The 23,006-nt window shown below is 39.3% G+C and overlaps 1 protein-coding gene across 3 annotated transcripts in view; it reads left to right on the top strand.

The window, feature by feature from the left end:
- The window catches only part of plag1 (pleiomorphic adenoma gene 1), a 54,261-nt gene that overhangs the window by 15,768 nt on the left and 15,487 nt on the right, over window positions 1–23,006 (top strand). For 2 of the 3 annotated variants that reach the window (XM_078216192.1, XM_078216191.1), the window contains exon 2: window positions 22,672–22,800. The gene's annotated coding sequence lies outside the window, so the exon portion shown is untranslated. Of the gene's footprint in view, window positions 1–11,139; window positions 13,913–22,671; window positions 22,801–23,006 lie in introns of those variants that run through there. The other variant, XR_013498320.1, reaches the window with a different exon arrangement.

Genomic DNA, 23,006 nt, shown 5'->3' with positions numbered 1-23,006 from the left:
TCACATTTGATTAATGTTTGTACACTTGTATACTCAAAGCCACAATTATGAATTGCTTAGTATACAATATTTGTTCAGAAGGATGCATTTACGCTACAATAAACAGGAAAATGTTCTTGCTTCATATTAATAATAATGTATGTAGTCGTTCAGAATCGTAGCCTGACTTCACTAGAGAAAACAAATGTGAGACTGCCTTTGTTTCATTTCAGAATTGGATAGGACCCTGATGCTGCAATTATTTCACAACTGCTGTAAAATATCACTGTCCTTCCCCACTTTAGAATTGGGCGTACTGTTAAGTTATACCATAAACACACATTTCTACTGTGTTATAGCTTTTTTAAAAAAATAGTGAGAGATTAAATTATTTAAACATGTTAATTAATGTACAGAGCGGAAACTGTAACAAGTATAAGAAACTCACAGAATAGCTTCTGCATGTTACTGGAAGCAACTACCTGAAGAATCTTCCCAAATGACTGAGCATATTACAGTTTAGCATTTGATTTGGGAACGTTGAATTAGTTTTTTATTGTCTTGAATGCTTGTATTAATTGATTTATATAATACAGTTGAACTTTGCATTTCAGAATACAATCCTATCAAATTCACTCTTATAGAGGTCTATAAAATAATGAGGGGCATAGATCAGCTAGATAGTCAATATCTTTTCCCAAAGGTAGGGGGGTCTAAAACTAGAGGGCATAGGTTTAAGGCGAGAGGGGAAAGATATAAAAGGGTCCAGAGGGACAATTTTTTCACAGAGAGGGTGGTGAGTGTCTGGAACAAGCTGCAAGAGGTAGTAGTAGGGGCGGGTACAAATTTGTCTTTTAAAAAGGGTTTAGACACTTGCATGGGTAAGATGGGTATGGAGGGATATGGGCCAAATGCGGGTAATTGGGACTAGCTTAGGGGTTTAAAATAAGGGGCTAGCTTAGGGGTTTAAAATAATGGACAAGTTGGGTTGAAGGGCCTGTTTCCATGCTGGAAATCTCTATGACTATGACTTGCACCACAAATATCTGTTATTGAGGAGATGGAGTTTCTTGGTCATTCACAATTCTAAAATTGTATGCCTGATTTTCACAGTAACTTCATTGCAGGGTTAATGTAAGCCTACTTGTGATACTAATAAACTTTAAACTTAATTTGTAACATCAATTAAAGTTATTCCATAATGCTCATCAGGACATTAAAATGTACAAGAGCTATCTGCTTTAAAAAAATCCTTTTGCAGAACATGCCTTCAAAATTGTTTATGAAGTATATGATACTGGCTAGAAAATTATAAATTCCAGTAACTGTTCAAGGGATTGAAGGAAAAAGGAAATATTTAAACAGGGATTTTATGTTTAAGACAGGTGATTTGGGCATTTTTTAGGAATGGACCAGATGGAATCTTTTTCAGCCTGTACTTTCCCCTTCTACTGGAGGATATCGGAGTACATTATATACTTTTAAAGAAAAATCATGTACAATTATGAATTTTTGTGATCTGAATTTTAGATCATTAGCAAGTTTAAATATTTTCGAATTATATGCCTGTTGAGCAAGAGTTGCAAAAGTATCCAAATTTTGGCCATCCTAACCACAGATTGCAAACTTAAACTTTCCACTCATAAGTATTTGTAATGAATCTATAAAATACATGTGATATGCTAAACATTATTTACACAAAATAATTAGAATTACACTTTCTATTTCTGCTGAGTACAGAGCTGGAGTCTAAACTTTTCTGAAGATTAATGCAAATTGTACTTATTTAACTATATAAAAATGAAAAAGTAACACAATGGACAGAAAATTGTATCCTGTGATTAACCACTGAAGTGAGGCAGAATGGAGACTTTTCTCCACCCAATGGCTCCCAAACTGACCTCTCCAGAAATCATCTGCTCAAAATTATGGTCACGATTTTTAGAATTGCAGACAACTTAGCAAATGTAATCCTTTTCGCACTCCCTCAATAGATATTCTAAGTAAGAACCTATCAAGCTTAATGTTTGCCAACTACATAATTCAAAACTACAATAGCATATAAACCAATGAATACTGACTAATTTTAATAGTAATGCCCTTAACACAGTGCAAGGACATAAGCCTGCTCCACCATTCAACTAGATAATGACTGACCTATCTCAACTCTACCTTCCCACTTTTATCCCCATATTCCTCAGTTTCCTTAGTACCACAAAATTCTTAATTCCCTTCATACCCAAAAATATACTCGATGACTGAGGATCCATAGTTCGCTGGGGTAGAGAATTCCAAAGATTCACATGCTCTTGAGTGAAGAAATGTCTCCAATTTAGAACAAAGAAAATTACAGCACAGGATCAGGCCCTTCGGCCCTCCAAGCCTGCACTGACCATGCTGCCCAACTAAACTAAAACCCCTGACCCTTCCAGGGACCGTATCCCTCTATTCCCATCCTATTCATGTATTTGTCAAGACGCCCCTTAAAAGTCACTATTGTATCTGCTTCCGCTACCTCCCCCGGCAGCAAGTTCCAGGCACCCCCCACCCTCTGTGTAAAAAAACTTACCTCGTACATCTCCTTTAAACCTTGTCCCTCGCACCTTAAACCTATGCCCCCTAGTAATTGAATCTTCCATCCTGGGAAAAAGTTTCTGACTATCCACTCTGTCCATGCCTCTCATAATCTTGTAGACTTCTATCTGGTCACCCTTCAACCTCCGTCGTTCCAGTGAGAACAAACCAAATTTCTCCAACCTCTCCTCGTAGCTAGTGCCCTCCATACCAGGCAACATCCTGGTAAATCTTTTCTGTACCCTCTCCAAAGCACCCACATCCTTCTGGTAGTGTGGCAACCAGAATTGAACAGTATATTCCAAGTGCAGCCTAACTAATGTTCTATAAAGCTGCAAAATGATTTGCCAATTTTTAAACTCAATGCCTCAGCTGATGAAGGCAAGTATGCCCTCTTGACTGTCTTCTCCACCTGTGTTGCCACTTTCAGTGACCTGTGTACCTGAACACCCAGATACCCCTGACTATCAATACTTTTAAGGGTTTTGCCATTTACTGTATATCTCCCATCTGTATTAGACCTTCTAAAATGCAATACCTCACATTTGTCCGGATTAAACTCAATCTGCCATCTCTCCACCCAAGTCTTCAACAGATCTATATCCTGCTGTATTCTCTGATGATCCTCATCGCTATCCGCAAATCCACCAACCTTTGTGTCGTCCGCAAACTTACTAACCAAACCAGTTACATTTTCCACACAGACAGTGACCCAAGACGGGAATTGAATCCGGGTCCCTGGCGTTGAGAGGCAGCAGTGCTAACTACTGTGCCACCATGCTGCCCCAGGACTGCTGCCTCACAGCTCCAGGGATCCAGGTTCAATTCTGGCCTTGGGTAACTGTGGAATTTGCTCATTCTCCCCATGTATGCGTGGATTTCCTCCGGGTGCTCCGGTTTCCCCTCCACAGTCCAAAGATGTGCAGGTTGAGTGGATAGGCCATGCTAACTTCTCCTTAGTGTCCCAAGATGGTCCCAAGTGTAGGTCAGATGGATTAACCATGGGAAATATGTGGGGTTGTGGAGATAGGGCAGGGGAGAGGGCCTGGGTAAGTTACTCTGTCGGAAAGTCGGTGCAGACTTGATGGGCCGAATGGCTTCTTCTACACTGTAGGGATTTCATGATCTATCCTGTCAAGCCACTTAAGAATTTCAGTTAGATCATACCTCATTCTCCTAATATCATTCTTTCACTGCAATTGCTCTATGGTGAGCATGTCCTTCCTTCGGTAAAGAAATCAAAACTGTACATAGTACTCCAGATGTGAGCTCACCAATGTCCTGTTTAATTGTTTAAGACTTCTTTAATCATAGACTCCAATCCTGCTTTGTAACAAAGGGTCATATACCATTGGCTTTCCTAATTGTCTGCAATATCAATTTGTGACTCAATCCAAGGATATCCAGGTCCCTCTGAATGCAAAGATTTGCCAGTCTCTCACCATTCAAAGATATATTCTGCTTTTATTTTTCATAAAGTGTGAGTCCTGCTAATTGGTGTAGTGCACCTGGGAGGACAGGAAATTCATGGCAGTGGGCCAATGTCTGTGGAGGTCATTGTAAGGATGCAGCTGCAAGATATAAAGGTGAACATCATGCAGAGCAGAGCCATTGGACAGTCAATTGAGGAAATTGCTCCACATGGAAGCTAGTAAAAGCAAACATCTGAGAGATACGAATATTCTTTTAACTGAAATAGTAGGTGTGGACGGTAAGAAATCTGCTACCACAGCCAGAACCATGTACATGGATGTGGCAACGGTGATGAATTGCAGAATCCTAATCCTCAGGGTATTCCTTCAGTCCACGAATAACCTTAGCATAAACAACAAAAGGCCGACTGTGTCTGTGCTGGCCCTCTTGAAGGAACAAGTCACCTCGTGCCATTCCTCAGCAAATATTTTTTCAAATTTATGATTCAATTCTCTTTTGAAATCCTCATTTCACCCTCCCTCCACTGCACACTTGGTCATTCCAAATCCTAACCATTCGTTGCATAAAAGATTTTTTCCTAGGTTGCCATTGCTTCTTTTGTCAATTACCTTAAATCTGAATCCTCTGGTTCTCCATCCTCCCACCAATGGGAACAGTTTCTCCCTTTCATCTCTGTCCAGACCTCTCAAGATTTTGAATACCTCAATCAAATCTCAACCTTGTCCAAGGAGAACAGTCCCAACTTCTCCAATCTTTTTACGTAACTGAAGCTATTCAATCCCTGAACTATTCTCGTGAACCCGATCAGCATAGGTAAGTGTTGGTAGAAAGCCTTTGTCTCAAGAGGGTTGCGATATATAGAATATCTGTTCGCATCTCAGACCTTAGGCCTTCAGATAGGTTAAGACCGGAGAAAAATCAAAAGGTCACAGTGGCACACTGATGTGCCAATTAACCACTTGATTATAAAATTCCAATTATTTTTGTCAGAAATATGTTTTTTTCCCCCTGAAAGCTTGACGTTGTGTTGGATCCAAAACTATATTTGACTTAAAACCCTAATGGGCCATATATTTAATAACGAATGGACTGTTCTAAGGCTTGTACATTTCAATTATGCACAGCACCCTTGTTGTTCAAAAAGTACAATGTCCAAAATCTAGTAATCTCAGGTCGGAGATAGTGCTGAATTTCATGCTTTCCTGAATTTCGGAAAATAAGATCTGATGCCAAATGCAAAATAAAGTAAATAAGGTTATTTTAAAAGAATACATAAGTGTTAAAGTGTGAAAAAAATGTAAAAACCTTTTTTGTACTCAGTAAATATTGCGGGCTGATGCTTGAGGGAGAGCACTCAGCTGGGATATCTGGCGTTGATGATGGGCCAGTAATAGGATTTTCTAGCGTGGAAATTACATTTGCAGTTAAAGTCAGGTTAATAGCATTCTGCTGAGATGCCTTGTTAAAGAGATAAGCTAATTTTGTTTGCTTCATGAACTTGGGCTTCTCTTTGATTAGTTTTTCTGTGCTTCTTGTAAGCCTACATTAACTCTAGCTTCGTTGTGAAATTATAATGCTCTAGGGCATGAATTAAATCTTCATACATATTTATACATTTGTCTATGGACACTTGATCACCAACATCATCATCATGCTCATTATTTATATCTTCTCTGAATGTAAAGCCATTTCCATAATTTCTGTAAGTGTGTGAACAAGAGGAGTATCATTGGCTCATGTTTATAACTTCTTCGATATCCTGTTCATCCAATGATTGCGCAGCTTGAGAAGATAACCCTCTCATATACTAACAGTTCCAAAATCATGTTCTTCTCATTAGACACACCAAAACCCTCAAAATTATCATTAAACATAGTTGCCGTCTACAAATTGTGCTGAATGTTAGTTATGGTGTCTTTTGTCATTGGTTCTGCACATAAGCAGCAGCCCAGATGGTGTCCTTCATGGATAATTATTTTTAGGACCCTACAGTTCCCAATTCTTGGTTCGCAGCACTTAGCATATGATTTACAAATTCACCATTATCCCTGGACTTCATGGAACTTAAAATTCGGTCCATTGGCTGTATCAGTTGCATTCAGAAGTAACTATATGCCATGTTGTCTTTCATGAGAAATTCAACATCAGGATGCACTAAGCAATTGTCAAGCAATGTGGGGTTACAGGAATAGGGCCTGGGTGGGATTGTGGTCGTTGCAGACTTGATGGGCTGAATGGCCTCCTTCTGCAATGTAGGAATTCAATGATTCTAATAACAGAAGTTAAGGCTACAATCAGATCAATCATAATTTACTGAATGGTAGAGCAGGCTCAAGAGGCCGAATGGCCTACTCCTAATTCATTTGTTTGTATATAGGAGAGTTTATAGTGGAGTCCTCCAGGGACCCTTGTTTTTCTTGATACGCATTAATGACCTAGACCTTGATGTAGAGCAGAATTTGCAGATGATAGTAACTTGGATGCAATGTGAACTGAGAGGGAGTGTGTAGAACTTCAAAAGGACATAGCCAAATTGATGGAATGGGAGGCCAAGTGCCTGATGAAGTTTGGTACAGAGAAGTAAAAAAAGATTCATTTTGGTGGGAAGAATATGGAGTGACAATATAAAATAAAGGGTACAACTCTATAGGGGTGCAGGAACAGAGGGACGTGGGTGTGTGTGTGTATATATATATATATATATATATATATATATGTGTATAAGTCATTGAAGGTGGCTGGACAGGTTGAAAGCGTGATTAATGAAACGCTTTATTGAAGGGGACACCGTATAAGAGCAAGGAGATTATGTTGAACTAGTTTAGCCTCAGCTGGAGTATTGCATCCAGTTCTTGGTGCCATGAATTAGGAAGGATGAGAAAGCATTGGAGGGAGTGCAAAAAGATTCACAAAAATGGTTCCAGAGATGAGGAACTTCAGTTATACAGATGGACTGGAGAAGTTTTCGTTGGAGAAAACATGGCTGAGAGGAGATTTGATAGAGGTATTCAAACCATAAGGGATTTTGAAAGATTAGAGAGGTAGAAACTGTTCTCTTGTGAAAGGATTGAGAACAAGACAGCACAGAAGCAAAAGTGGTCTGAGAGAAAAAAAAACTTTTCATGCAGCAAGTGGTTAAGGTCTGGAATGCACAGTCTGCTGGTGTGATGGAGGCAGTTTCAATCAAAGCATTCATAAGGGAATTAGACTGTTACCTGAAAAGTGTCTTTTTTCTGCCTTCTCCCCATAACCCTGCACAAAGTGAACTGCTCGTACAGCGATACGGTACAGACACGATGGACTGAAAGGCAGCCAATCGCACTGTAACAATGTGATTCGGAACAATATCTTATTCTTTTCAGTCAGCTACGACTCTCACCAACTTTTATAGATGCACCATTGAAAGCATTCTTTCTGGTTGTATCACAGCTTGGTATGGCTCCTGCTCTGCCCAAGACCACAAGGAACTACAAAAGATCGTGAATGTAGCCCAATCCATCACGTAAACTAGCCTCCCATCCATTGACTCTGTCTACACTTACCACTGCCTCAGCAAAGCAGCCAACCTAATTAAGGACCCCGGTATGTTTTGTCTGTATAGCGCAAGAAACAATACTTTTCACTGTATATTAATACATGTGACAATAATAAATCAAATCTTTTCATTGAGCCCAACTGATTTGCAATGTTTGTTAGCATTGGGAAGAAAGGGCTTATTAACCAGGCATATTAATTTGGACTGTTTTATCCATGCTGTCTTGTTAGCATAATAATGAACTGGAAACATCTTGGATGCTGGCTTTTTCCAATACAGATTGGCTTATATTTATAAACTAGTTGCATGAGCACAACCAAGCATAGTATGCCCAACCTTTACATCTGTTGGTGCCTTATAAACTATTGCCAAGATTTTCCTTGGTGTGGAGGACCAAGATTGGGATGCTTCATTGGCATCGTTAATTTGTTCATCAAAATATTTACATCAGCAATTAACTTGATGAACTCATCTGTGTGATTTTCAGTTGCCTCATGATCTGCTGAGGCTTTGTTTCACTCACTTTTAAATTGCCTTACTCCATGACGCCTTTAAATTTCATTAACCAACCTGAAGTGTAGTTGCATGGAGTTAAAATATTCAGTTCATCGTGGAAAATCTTGGCTTGCTTGATCAATAGTGGCCCAGTTGTTGGCATCCTCTCACTTTCTTCCAAATCAATTCCATTATTATTGTGTCTGAATCATCACTTAGTTTTTAATTAATTCATTTCTTTGAGAATGTCACTTTTGACAAAGTTTCAAGATCTTTGTTTCTTTAAATCGTAAATGGGGGAGGTACCCACTCCATATTCCTCACTCAGCCGACACATGTCTATTTAATTTCTGCAATAATTTAGACAACAAATTATGCTTCCTTTTTGCAATGCTACCCATGGGTGGTTTCTGCTGACTATTTTGACATGATGGCACTGGCAGTAATTTATTATCACTATTAAAATGCATAATTCTCTGGGTAATCAACTCAGAGGAAACAAAATCCATGTGCCACTGTAAACAAAGTGGCAAAGTCAACATGCTACCAAGAACCACTGCCCAACCAAATTGTCCCAGTAAATCCAAATTACACTCTTGTATGAAATTCGGCATTTTCAAAAATATCCAGTTTTTGAGCAGCTGGACATCATACCTGTAATATGAACAGATATTGCTGTAAGTCTGAGTTTGTCTCTTAGTTTTCTCACAACAGGTGTCCCCCTCCTTTAGAAACTATGGTAGCACTGATACCCCTCATCTCCAAGAAGTCTGCCAGCATCTTGTCTTCAATTCTAAGTGCAGGCACACTGCACTGCTGAAGGATGGTGGGTAATAAAGCATCCTGCATGTTGGGCACTGACGTGCAGAAACCTCACCTGTAGCGTCAGACTAATTTGACATTAAGAAAATGAAATCTCCTGTGTTTCATATAATGTTACAGGTTAGCAATGGAACATTATATGGTTAACAACAGGAAAGTGATTTATATCTCCTAATCACTTCAATCCAATGATACTTTAGAACATAGAACAGTACAGCACAGAACAGGCCCTTCGGCCCACGATGTTGTGCCGAGCTTTATCTGAAACCAAGATCAAGCTATCCCACTCCCTATCATCCTGGTGTGCTCCGTGTGCCTATCCAATAACCGCTTAAATGTTCCTAAAGTGTCTGACTCCACTATCACTGCAGGCAGTCCATTCCACACCCCAACCACTCTCTGCGTAAAGAACCTACCTCTGATATCCTTCCTATATCTCCCACCACGAACCCTATAGTTATGCCCCCTTGTAATAGCTCCATCCACCCGAGGAAATAGTCTTTGAACGTTCACTCTATCTATCCCCTTCATCATTTTATAAACCTCTATTAAGTCTCCCCTCAGCCTCCTCCGCTCCAGAGAGAACAGCCTTAGCTCCCTCAACCTTTCCTCATAAGACCTACCCTCCAAACCAGGCAGCATCCTGGTAAATCTCCTCTGCACTCTTTCCAGCGCTTCCATATCCTTCTTATAGTGAGGTGACCAGAACTGCACACAATATTCCAAATTATTTTCCTATTTTTGCATAAGATGGGAGCATGAGCTATTCTGGCAGAAATGGGCAGCAAATTGACTAACCACCTAAAGTTGTTGCTCTTTGGAATGATTGAGTGGCCAAGAAATTATACAATGAAGTGACTTCGAGCCAAAGTAAATGTTCTGGTTTGCAGATTTGTAGGGATGGAGCAAAGCTATTGCAAGGTCTCGAGGAAAATTCGAAGATGATCCTCTAGGTCAATACAGTGCAAATTATTTGGGTATCTGCAAGACTATCTGGATCTTCTACAATGCTCTACTATAAGCCACCTGTTCTTAGCTTCTTTGCTGTTCTTTCTCTTGCCTCTTTGAAGAAAATCCACAGTAGGAAACTGATACTGAAAACAAACTACATTTAAGAAAATTTCTCAAGCATAATCCTGACTCCCATTCTACTATTTAAATAGGCTGCTCCACAATTTTTGGCTAAATTTCAATCTGACATTCCTGAGCTTGGGTCACCGAATTGTATGGAGGCAGGCTGGTTGGAGGACCTTTGCCTGAGTTTCTCCTAAGCCTGATCAACACTATTATTCATAACTGTGTCAGGAAAACAAAGATAATTTTAAGGGATTGATTTGTATTATTAAATATTAGAAATAAGGTTTAATTTTAAGTGGGTTTAATTTAATGTTTGTATAAGGAAAGTGTTTGTATGCGTGAGGGCTTTGGTTTTAATTCAAACTGTTTGTATTGTGCTTGAGAGAGGTTAGGGTATGAATAGTAAATAAAAGCTTGTGGAAGTCGTAGTTGTTGCTTAGCAACTGAGGGCACGTTTACGATAGGAAGGCCTTTTGAGTTTATTTTAACGGGTTTTATAGTTGGAGATAGGCTGAGAGAGGAAAGGCAGCTCTAATAGAAGCAGTTGGTTTAGAAGGCTAGAGGCTCTCTTTGCTAGAAGAAAAGCCGTACTACGGAGTACTGATTAAGAAAACAAATGATGGAACTTAAGGGCAACAAGTTAAGGAAACTAGAGAAATGAACAGGGGTTTCCAAGAAGTCAGAAGTTAAAGGTACGAGAACAGAGAACTGTTCAGTGAAGACCGACAGAGAGCTGAGAAGTTGGTTAGTGAAAAGTCCAAAAGATATCTGAAGTGATTTCAAGGTTTGTGAGATTTTACTACAGCCAGTGGAACGCAAGTTGAAACAATTGTGGAAATCAACAGTTGGATCTTGGGAGTTTGTGAAACTATTTAAGATAAAGGAGAGGTGGAAAACTAGATGCTGGATTCCTTGTTGAAAGTGGGACAGAAGTTTTGTTGGAATAGTTTGGAAAACCTTGAGTGGATCTTTTAATCCAAACAGTTAATGAAAGCATTGTATGAAAGAAGATTTTAAAGCATGCCTTTTTGGGAGTGGAGTTTGGAAACTCTCATGCGACAATCATTGAGAGAAATCCACAGAAGATCGGTTGAGTACCGATCCATTTGATTTTGGATTGGGGTGTTATTTTAAAAACTTTATATATTCATGAACATAAGGGGGAGTAAAGGAGGATTGTATCATAATCAAACTTTTCATGTTTAATAATTTTTTTTCCATAGAATCACTACAGTGCAGAAAGAGTCAACTTGGCCCATCGAGCCTGCACTGACAACAATCCTGCTCAGGTCCTATCCCTGAAACCCATGCATTTACTCTGCTAATCCCCTTGACACCAAGGGACAATTAAATATGGCCAATCAACCTAACCTGCACATCTTTGGAGTGTGGGAGGAAACCAGCGTACCCAGAGGAAACCCACGCAGACACGGGGAGAAGATGCAAGCTGCACACAGACAGTCACCCAAGGCTGGAATTGAACCCAGATCCCTGCCACTGTGAGGCAGCAGTGCTAATCATTGTGCCACTGTGCTGCCCCTCTTTTTATTAAAATCAATATCGGTCCTGTGACTCAGTTCCTCCTTGTTTTCTTAAAAAAAAGTAAAAGTTACAATCTTTTGAGCCAGGATTCTATTCTGGGATCTTCCTTCCCAGCTATAGCATCAACTGAGATCATAACAGCTGCAGGATACATAGAATCTACAGCGTATTTCACTCCCAACTGCCGGCCTCATCTCTTACACAGTTTTGTGCATACCCTGTGCATTCCTAGAGAGAGATCACACTCCTTGCCTGACCTGTGGGCATCACAGGTGGTTAATTGTATCATTAATGGAACAAATTTTATTATTTGATTTTTGTATGTTCTTTACAGTTGGGTGGACCATTTGTAAATTAACAGAAACCTCGGAGGGAGCCACTTGTAGGAATGTATTCTGTTCTAGTGGGACTGGATTAACCAGTGTTACAATTCTGGTCCACACCAGAATAATAAGAACAGTCTTGAGAGAAAATTCCATGAAGCTAAAGAGGTTTAAAAGTAAGAAGTTACAAAGCAGCTGCTCTTAAGAGTCAAGGAAGCATTCATCTTAATATGCCACCAGAGAAGCCCAAGCAAAACGCAGATCAATGGGATAATCCTCTAGTGGCTGGAACCATACCTAAAGGAAGATGGTCATACTTGTTGAATTGTCAATTATTCTAACCTCATGACAACACTGCAGGAGTTCTTCAGCTATAACCTTGCCTCACCCAAGTGTTAGATGTGGGACTGTCTTCTAATTTAACAGGTTTTAGTTCCATTCATGGTTCCCTTGTTAAAGAAGCAGCCTATGTTAACTTGCAGCCAGACATAAGCAATATTCAGGCATGAACTGAGAAGTGGCAGGTTGGTTGAAACCACAATATTTTAAAATGTTACCATTCAATACAAAGCAATTTGTATTCTTGCTACTAAGCTGAATACCCATTATTGGTTATTGGTTCACTATGGCTTCAATATGCACTACATTGACATCATCTCCCAGTTCCTCTACTTCTGCTGCGAGAGAAGAGCAACAAAAATCGAAGGAATAGCATACCACTCATTCATTATTGCTGAGTCAAAGGCTTTTAATGTCCTACCCAATACCACAAAGACTGCATCAGTTTAGGAGAAAGGTTGCCACCATCCTTGGAAGGCAGCTGCAGATGGACAATAAAAGTGTCTTTATTACAGAGATAAATGATGTGAACAATTTTAAAAATCTATTTCAAATCAAGATTAAAGGAGTCTTTAAGATGTGTGTTTTTGATGGCTTCTAATTTTGTATGGTTTGTTCTGGTTTTGGCAGCTACAGAATAACTTGATTTTACAGCTCGAGTTGAACATATTTTTTTTCATGTGGGGGCTATACGAAAGGAGAGTGCAACTGATGCAATCCAATATACCATTTCCGTATCATCCAAGAATCACGCACGAGTTTATTTTCAAGAACAATACAAGCTTTTAAAATTATAAATTGTTGTGTGTGAATTCTTAAGTTAGCAAATCATTAACTTAATCTGCTTCAGTTTGAAGAGAATGTAACCACATTGTGAAATGGCTTTATATAGTATAATTGTTACGTCAAACAAACTATAATTCCAGTTCTGTTGGCCGGAGGAATAATTACAATGCTGAGTGACTGGTTCAGCTTTTGTATGATTGACTTTTAACCTTTGTTATGGAAGTCGGACTCACCTTAATGTTGAAAGCAGAGATCGGGAACCTCAACTCAGACCTTGGAGCTTCTGTGCATGCACAGTTTGGGAGCATCTCTGGGTTCAAAGTGCCTGCGCAAGAGGAAAAATGGTGTGAAAATCCAGGTCAGGCAACAGGAAGCAGAACATCATTGAGAAGAAGGGTCCCAGACAAGGTCCAGAGATATCCTAAAGAAAGGGGGTAGGAAGAGATCCCAGTTCAATTAAAAAGAGGGCAGCATATAAAAAGCCTCCAAATAGGAAAAGTAGCATTAAGTAAGTCCTGAAGATCCAGGAAGGCAGCCAAAGGTCGGTGACTCCGTGCTGCAGGCCGTTAAGGCAAACAGGGATCCCTTTTGAGCAGTAATGTCCTGCCTGGCATGTAAATTGGTGTGTATACTCAAGAATTCCGGCAAACAGAATCTTGGTTGATGAGATTGAAATCTTGTAAAGTAGGCTGTTGATGCCATCTTAAGTGTGAGTGAACTTTGGAAATAATTCCCAGGTTAGATCTTCAAAGGTGAAAACTCGAATCCCTTGTGAGAGAGACAAAGTTTCAGTGAGTTTGGCTGACTCAGTGTTACTCATGCCTGAGCGGGTTGTTAAAAAATCCATGGACTCTGTGTGTCATTTATTGTGCAGTGTGGTGTGTTCAATCACAGTTGGCTGGTTGATTCACATGTACCTCATACTTGCCCTGGATGTTAAAGTAGAAGATAGACAAATTGTTTTATCTTCATGACCTTGTATATTAAAGTATATTTTTATTTGTTGAAAATCCATGGAATCCTATGGCTTTCTTCACTGAGCAAACGTATTGTATCTCATTTTGTTTACTTTAAACAAAATGTTATTTGTCCCTAACCAGATTTCACCTACAACAGGGTGGTCTGGATCCTGATACCTTTTTAAAATTTGAGCGACAAGGTACTCAAAAAGGAGTGGTCTTTTTCAAATCATAGTCTGAAAATTTCAGAAGAACCATTTGAAGTGAGCCAATTTGTCTCAGACTCTTGAAAGAGAAAAATTACTTGGAATTTTGAAGAAATATCTAGAAATTCAAGAAAAGAAACACGATATCAAAGGAAATTTTTTGAAAAGAGTTAACTTAATTTGAGTTAGAAGAAACAGTTGCAACTGTTGTTTAATTCTCTTGAATTAGGCAGAAGGATGTCATAAGTAGACACAAAAACATGAAATCTGATTTGTTGAACCTGCTCCACCATTCAACAAGATTAACTCTACTTTCTAGCCCACTCCCAAATCTCTGTCCTGACACGCCAAAATTTGTCTGTCCCAACGATTCACAACCCTTTGAGTGAAGAAATTTCTCCTCATCCCAGTCCTAATTGGTCAGCCCATTATCCCGATGACTGTTACTTATGTACTTTTGGGTTTTTTTCGTAAGCTGAAAAGGGGTTAAATTTAAAATATGCCCAACAACTATGAGACAAGATTTATTGTGTTTTTACTTTCTACACGACAAAAACTTTACCTCAAGACAGGAAACAAATTTTAGAAGGCACGAGGAGCTAGAACTCAGCTGCAGAGGTGATCTAAAATATTAGAGGCCAAATAATTCAGAGTGAGATGATTAGAAAAGACCTAAATACTGTGTGTCTTTTATTATTGTATTACAAAAGCTGTATTTGCTTCATTCTTGTCTGCAAAATTTAGCTTCATAGCATCTATTTTCTATGCTGAAGTGCTTTTTCGCCTTCAAAGTGGCATCCAAGTCACATGCATACTTCTGGTGCTACCATTTTGGTAAGGCAAGTGTCCACTGGAAGTCAGATTGTGATGTTAATCAGCATCATATTGATTTGATGCTAGTACTGCCATTTTGAAATTCCGACACTCCTGCTATTGCCCACTCGTAAATTCACACAGCTAAACATAGATGGATCAGGAATGGTCCCCCACCATCACTATTTAAAAGGAGTATCAACTATTTTGATGGTTGCCAATTGATTTTTACTGGCTCTAGCTGTGATAATAAGTGTTTGGTGGTTTCCAATGTTACTTAAGGTTGCTCAAGTCTAGCAGGTGGTGTGGCACCTGAAGGACATTATCCCAAACTTCAACAATACTACACAAGCCACTTTCTCCTAGACGTGATGCAGTAGTTTGCATTCCTTTGGAATACAGTATGGCAGGAATAAAGCAGAAGTGGCAAAGAGCAGATCAAGCTGCTGGAAGATCAGGAGGCCATTATCCACTCGGTGTTCATGGAGCAATCCTCCTCCCTAATATTCAGTGAGGGACAAATGCCCCAGATGTTTACACAACATGAAGGATCACTGTGATCTGCCACAATGGCAGTCTCAGAGCACAGTAAGGACAACATTGCCAGTGGCTATGTAACTGACAGTGACCATGACATTCATGCACTTGGCTCCTTCCAGGCTGGAGCAGGAAACTGTTGCAATATCTTCCATGTTTGCCACCATTGCATAGGAAGGTCACATAATCTCTGTCTTCCAAGAGAGCAGAATAAAGTTAATTCTCTCTTGCCAAAAAAAGGAGCAAAAACACATCTTTGCAAGAATTGCAGGTTTTCCCAGGGTACCATTGACGTCAGACACAGCAAGTCAACTCTGAGATGTACTACATCAATCAGAAGAGATTCTACTTCCTCTGTCTAGATGCTGTCTGAACAATGCTTTTCCTCCTGGACTGCTTTGGAGGGGAGGCCAGCAGTAATTGGCAAAGTGCATGCCAAGTTTCATCATTATTGCATGTTACATGACCTAGCCATCATGAGTACACAACCCTTGCCACTAGCTATACGGTGACCAGCTGAGGAGGAAGGAAGGTTTGAGGAAATCCACATGGCCCCTTTCTAGCTGAACTATCCATGATAGATTCATCTGAATACCAATGAACACAACCCTAGTTCACCTTTCAGATAAGTTCTACACTTTGTTACCATCACTGCAACCTCTTGTACTACAATGAAACTGTCATCAGCCATTGAATACTGCACTGAAACAGAGCTACAAGTGTTCTCATGGAGTTGACCACGATATCTTTGCTGAAAAGCTCTGTGCCAAGTTGGTGCTGGACTGCTCTGTTCCTTGACATTGGCCACAAACGTTCTCGCAGTCCTGCCAATGCACCAATCATTTCAATGTCTATAGGCATCAGTCTATTAAAATCCTCATCCGAGTCCTCTACAGCAGAATTCCAGGGAATTTACACCTGTGTTATCCTTTCACCCTGCAGTGGCTGGAGCTGCTCATTCATGCCTGGTGTTTCATCATGGCCAATCCATCGCTGCAAGATTGAAGCAAAGGATGGTGTTTTTCATCACTTTTTTTCTTGATGTTTCATCTTACTGTTCGACCACTCCACTGCATAGCCAGATTGCAGTTCTTTGGCATTTGAAAGGAGAAAGTAATAAGGTAGGGTTGTGATGAGGGGAGGTAGGCAAAGCAAGAGGTGTATGCTTACACCATCTTCAGCTTGTAAATCAGAAGACATTGTGTGATTACAGAGAAGTAGGATCTAAAAAGGTTTAGGTGTGAGCATGTTGTCATCAATGGCTTCAGCCTTGCTGCTAGCTACTGCCTTGGTCATGGACTGCGCCCCTGCTAGCAAGCACTATTTCCACCATGAGGCAAGGACATGCAGTCATGTCTGGTCCCTGCTGCTTCTGTTTCAGTGTCACATCGTTCTGCATGAGCAAGTAAAATGTGCTAAGGTGTAGTGCAAGCTATTTTGCTGATTAAGTTGTCATGGTTCAATAAATGTGCAGTTTGTGGAATATGGCATTTAAAGATAAATTCACTCACCCTGACATTCACATGAGGTTATTGAACATCTCTTGGTTAGATTCTTGGATAATGATTGCCAAAGCTAACTGCTCCCACAGTTGTCTGAGAGTTTGTTTAGAAGACTTCTCTCCTCCTGTTTGCTACCTCCATCAGTGCATCCTCAAAGAATTGTTTTGCAAACTCTTTCTGCCCTTTTGTACTGTAATTCCATGTTCTTGTTGCTCACTACCTTCTGCAGCCAGTTCCAGCCAGAAAGCACCATTTTTTAAAGAGATTTTCAGCAAACTAGCTTTAAGCTGAGGCATGCAGCCACTCAGCAGTATGATTATTGTACAAATCAGTAGGCAACACAAAGTTGGCTTCATGCCTGCATCAAAAGTGATGACCCCAGGTAAATGGCACATTGCGGCAACTGCATTATTTTGGACCCTGTCCAATTTCAGTGCCTCAAGTTAACATTGCTTTATGAACAGGAATAAAATATTCTCAAGCTATTGTGTATAAACTCCTATGATTTAGCTCATGAAAAAATTAATGAAAAAGACTTCAAACATGAAAGGTTTGTATTTTTTCAGGTAGAAGATTTCCTCCTAATTTATTCCCCTTTGAGTTGTGGACACCAGAGTATTCTGGTTAACAACTTGTATTATTTAGCATATTGCAGCACTTGCAAGTTAGAATTGAGATTTTTATTTCAACTTAAATTTTCACATTGGATTATCAGCAAATTAATTAAGCAGCAAGATATTTTCTACATTACTGTATTTAACATCTAAACAATCCCTAATACTGTAATTAATATTTTTAAACAAGTGTCAAGAGAAATCAAACCAATCCTTTCCATTTATGAGTAACTTCCCGAGCAACAGAAAATGCTTTTCAAATCACCTCAGGGCATCTGTAAGAACAGTTAGCTTCTAAATGACCTTAAGTACAACAATTAAAATCTTCTAGTTTTGATAGTTTCAGGAAGTTGCTTTTTGATTTGATTTATTATTGTTGTCACATGTATTAGTATACAGTGAAAAGTACTTTCTTGCCCACTAACAGACAAAGCATATCGTACATAGAGAAAAAAAGGAGAGAATGGAGAATATAGCGTTACACTCATAGCTAAGATGCAGAGAAAGATCATCTTAAGGTGAGGTAGGTCCATTCAAATGGTAGCACAGAAGAAGCTGTTTTTGAGTTGGTTGGTACCCGATCTCAGACTTTTGTATCTTTTTCCCGATGGAAGAGAGTATGTCCAGGGTGCGTGGATCCTTGATTATGCTGTCTGTTTTGCCAAGGAAGTGGGAAGTTTAGACAGTGTCAATAGATGGGAGGCTGGTTTGAGTGGGCTTCATTCACAACCCTTTAATTTCTTGCAGTCTTGGGCAGAGCAGGAACCATACCAAGCTGTGATAAAACCAGAAATAATGCTTTCTATGGTGCATCTGTAGAAGTTGGTGAGATTGTAGCAGACATGCCAAATTTCCCTAGTCTTCTGAGAAAGTAGAGGCATTGGTGGGCTTTCTTAACTATATAGTGTCCGCATGGAGGGACCAGGACAGGTTGTTGGTGATCTGGACACCTAAAAACTTGAAGCTCTCTACCATTTCTACTTCATCCTACTACTAGACAGGAGCATGCCCCCCACTACACTTCCTGAAGTCAATGACTATCTCCTTCATTTTGTTGACATTGCGGGAGAGGTTATTGTCGGTTATGGGTGGCGCGGTAGCATAGTGGTTAGCACTGCTGCTTCACAGCTCCAGAGACCTGGGTTCGATTCCCAGTTCGGGTCACTGTCTGTGCGGAGTTTGCACATTCTCCCAGCGTGGGTTTCCTCCGGGTGCTCCGGTTTCCTCCTACAGTCCAAAAGATGTGCGGGTTCGGCTGATTGGCCAAGCTAAATTGCCCCTTAGTGTCCAGGGATGCGTAGATTAGAGGGATTAGCGGGTAAACATGATGGTTAGACGGATTAGCAGGTAAATACGTAGGGATATGGGGATAGGGTCTGGGTGGGATTGTTGTCGGTGCAGACTCGATGGGCCGAATGGCCTCTTTCTGCACTGTAGGGGTTCTATGGTTGTCGCACCAGCTCACCTATCTATCTCTTTCCTGTACTGTGTCCCATCATTGTTTGAGGTTCAATCTACAATGGTGGTGCAATCAGCAAACTTGAAAATTGAGTTAGAGGGGAAATTGGTCATACAGTCAAAGGTGTATAAGGAGTATAGTAAGGTGCTGAGGACACAGCCTTGTGGAGCACCAGTGTTGAGGATGATCGTGGAGGTGGTGTTGTTGGCTATCCTTACTGATTGCGGGCTGTGGGTTAGGAAGTCCAGGATCCAGTTGTAGAGGAAGAAGCTGAGCCCCAGATTACGAAGTTTGAAGATGAGTCTCATAGGAATAATGGTGTTAAAGGCTGAGCTGTAGTCTATGAATAGGAGTCTGACATAGCTATCTGTTATCTAGGTGTTCCAGGAGTTTTCAATTACTTTTAGCAGTAGTTCAATTTTATATAAAGGGTCAGAGTGCGATATGGCCAAGAAACACGAGAACTGGGAATTAGACATTACAGGATATACTATGAAACAGTAGGAAAAGGTGGGGCGGGGGAGGTGGATTAGCTGTACTTATTCAGGATAACAATGGCAATTTAAAAAAAACTGAGCTATTGGCAAGACAAAAATTTAATCCATATTGATACAGATAAAAGCTGATGAAAAATCAATCTCACTAATAGATGACGTCTACAGACCGCCTAATAATGGCAAGAGATGGAGGAAGAAACGTGCAGACAGATTAGGGACATGAATAAAAACCATAGAATAATAATGGAGGATGTCAACTACTCTTGATACTTTCCTCTTGTGTTTGAATAATAAAGGGGATAAAGGAATGGGGATTTCCTACAAGGTGATTTCTTTCAAACCCAGATGTAAAAAGCCCACCAAGGGCTTTACTCACTACTAAATCCAATCATAATGAACGAGAGCAGATAAGAGAAGTAGGGGGAACAGCTAGGCAACAGTGCTCATAAACTTTAAGGTGATGTTAGAGAAGGACATAGTTTATATCAAACTTATGTTAATAGATTGAAGAAAAGCTGATATTGAGGCTGAAAACTTGAACAAATAAAATGGATCATAATATTCTCCAACAATTAAGTAGAACAATGATGTGTCCAACAAAGTACAGGAAAAATATACTCTGCTAAAAGGAAAAAATAAACATTAGTGAAAGACTGTTGTTGAAAAAAGACATAAGGGAAGAGTATTAGGAAAGAGGCATGTATTAAGTACATGTTCAGCAGAGGACTGCACGATGAGAGCAAATGCTAAGAGATATATCAAAACAATTGGGAAGGCAAACAGAAACTCAAATTAAATCATCAAGGAACATAAATAACATATTTTGCAGTAAATCAGCAATAAAAAAGTGATGGGAAGACGACTATTAAAGTATACACAGGATAATGCTACAGGTAACAACGAAGAGATGGAGGAAATATTATACCATTATTTTGCCTTAATATTTACCAGAAGGATAGAATATGACGTGGAATGATGAGGGACCATTTGAGATAAGTGCATTTTTAAAAGATGTAACAAACTCAAAGGATAAAACCTCTTGCAGATGGATTGTATCCACATTTTTAAAAACAATCTAGGGAATAGCAGACACATTACTTTTGATACTTAGTTTAAAAAATGATTTGACTGGCAGATAACAAATGTAAGTCCTTTATTTATAAAGGTGAAAGAATGTGTTCAGGGAAAATATAGTAATGAATAGAATGGATTTAAAAATCCTTGCTTAACCAACCAAATTGATTTTTTTGAGTAACAGAGAAAGTAGACGGTGGATGTCATTTATCTGGATTTTCAAAAGGCTTGCAATAGGTGTCCCATAATATGCTGATGAATAGGTCAGAGAATATAGTCAGAGTACAAGTGTCAGAATGGGTTGCTAGATGGCTTCAAGACAGAAAGCACAGACAGGATAAGGGATAATTATTCGGAGTGGCAGAAAGTGGGATGTTTTGTTGCACAAGGATCTGTGCTGTTTGCAATTTACATTATCATTTGGACTTTGGAATTGAAAACAATTTCTGAATTCATACATGACACCAAATATGCATATATTGGGGGCCAAAATGGTCAATACTGAGGTGTACTGCAAGAATTATAGGAGAATATAAATTGGCAAATAATTAGCAAATGCAGTTCAATATAGACACAATTTGAAACAGTACATTTTGGTTGAAAGAATAAGGAGACCACTTATTACTTGGAAGGTGCAAGTCTAAGTGAGGTAGAGGAACGAAGGAATGTTGAACTAAAACACACCAATCACCAAAATAACACCACAGGCCATAAAAAAGCAATAGACTATATTTCTAAAGTGATAGAATTGAAGAGTATGAAAATTATGTTAAACACTTAAGAATACTTCATGCAGTTCTGATATGAAAAGGATAGAAAGGCACTGGAGGGGGTGCAGAGAAGATTTACAAGGATGATTCTAAAAATGCATGTGTATGCAATAAAGAGAGGATTGACAACCTGTGTTTCTTTTTCTCTTGAAAAGGATGAGAGGGTGACCAAATAGAGATCTTTAAAACTCTGAAATGTTTTGATAAAATGGATACAAATGAATGTTCTCCATTGTTGGGAAGAGCGTAGGTAGAGGCCATCCATATAAGGTAGTCGCCAAGAAATCCAATTGTGTTAAGAAGTTTATTCTGAATTCCCCAAGAGTAGAGGGATTGTGGAACTCACTACCAGAGGGAGTGGTTAAACAAAATAGTTTAGATGTATTTAAGGGGAAGCTAGAAAAACATTTGAGGGAGAAGGGAATAGATTGTTATGATAGATTTAGATGGGACGAGGGATGGCATGGACTGATTAGGCTAAATGGCCTGTTTCTCTACCATATATCCTATATAGTCCTATGCCAGATTTTGCTGGCAGTATGCACTGTTACTGATATGTAAATTGGACAGCAACTTCCAGTGATCACACATGCACAATTTGAAAACATAAATCAGGAAATTGTTGTCCAAGCTGCTCTCCTTCAAAAGCTGTGGAATAATGGTTAAGTCACTGAGAGACTCACAACTCAATATGCTGAATGGTATATAGTGCTGTACATATCTTCTCAGCTCATCTTAAACATCAGAGCGTGTCCATTCCACACTAAATGCTCTCATTAGCATGGTGAGCTTTAATTACAATCAAACAACCTCTCTGGCACTTAAAATTAGTAGTAGCAGGTGTGGAATCCCATTCGTTCAGATTTTATTTATTGGAGATTTTTAAAAATTAAAAATGAATTGTCTCCTCACTTCTCATTATTTTGTTTTCTATCCAATTCAGAGACTCTACATATCAATGATCCTTCAATCTGATTAGTCATGGTGATATGCAATTGCTTACTTTGTTCACATGGGTTCCTGATGCTAGGTAGTAGGCTGTGCTTTCTTGGTAATTGGCTGACAACTTCCAGTTCAAACACTCAGAAAAAGTCTGATGACTATTGGAAGTGCTGTTTGCCATTGACTGTGATATCCAACCCATTATAATTCTCTTCCCTTCATAAAACAACATATTTCTTAAGCTTTTGAGAAATGTCTTGGAAGATTTAGTGATAGTTTAGGATTAAACTCATTTTAAAATGTTATTTGCAGTGTTGGTTTGCTATTTTCAATTAATCCAGAATTTTAGGTGCAAGATTTACCTGAAGATTCTTGTGTTCACATCTTTTTAGATCAAAAATGGGACACAGTACATTATGGTCACCACCAGGAAGCACAAGTAGAACTGGTTGAGTCCACTGTACATGAAGCTGGATGCACGGTTCATTGTTTTTACAACAGAGAAGTGAACTACAGAAAAGGTAACTGTCCTTTTTTGAACATTTTTGTCAACAATCTCTACATGCTACAGGTAATTTTATAATATACAAGCTTGAATGTGCATGGGTTGGGAAAAGGGTCTTTCTTTCCAAAATAACTTCAAGCTATAAGAGGTGGAAGCTACCAAGGAGCTTTTTTTAAAAAAAAGACTAAGGGAGTGAGATGAGAGTATGACAATGGATTAGTA

This window comes from Mustelus asterias, chromosome 7, assembly GCF_964213995.1.
Source record: "Mustelus asterias chromosome 7, sMusAst1.hap1.1, whole genome shotgun sequence".
Classification (NCBI taxonomy): Eukaryota; Metazoa; Chordata; class Chondrichthyes; order Carcharhiniformes; family Triakidae; genus Mustelus; species Mustelus asterias.
This window is presented reverse-complemented; position numbering and strand designations above follow the sequence as displayed.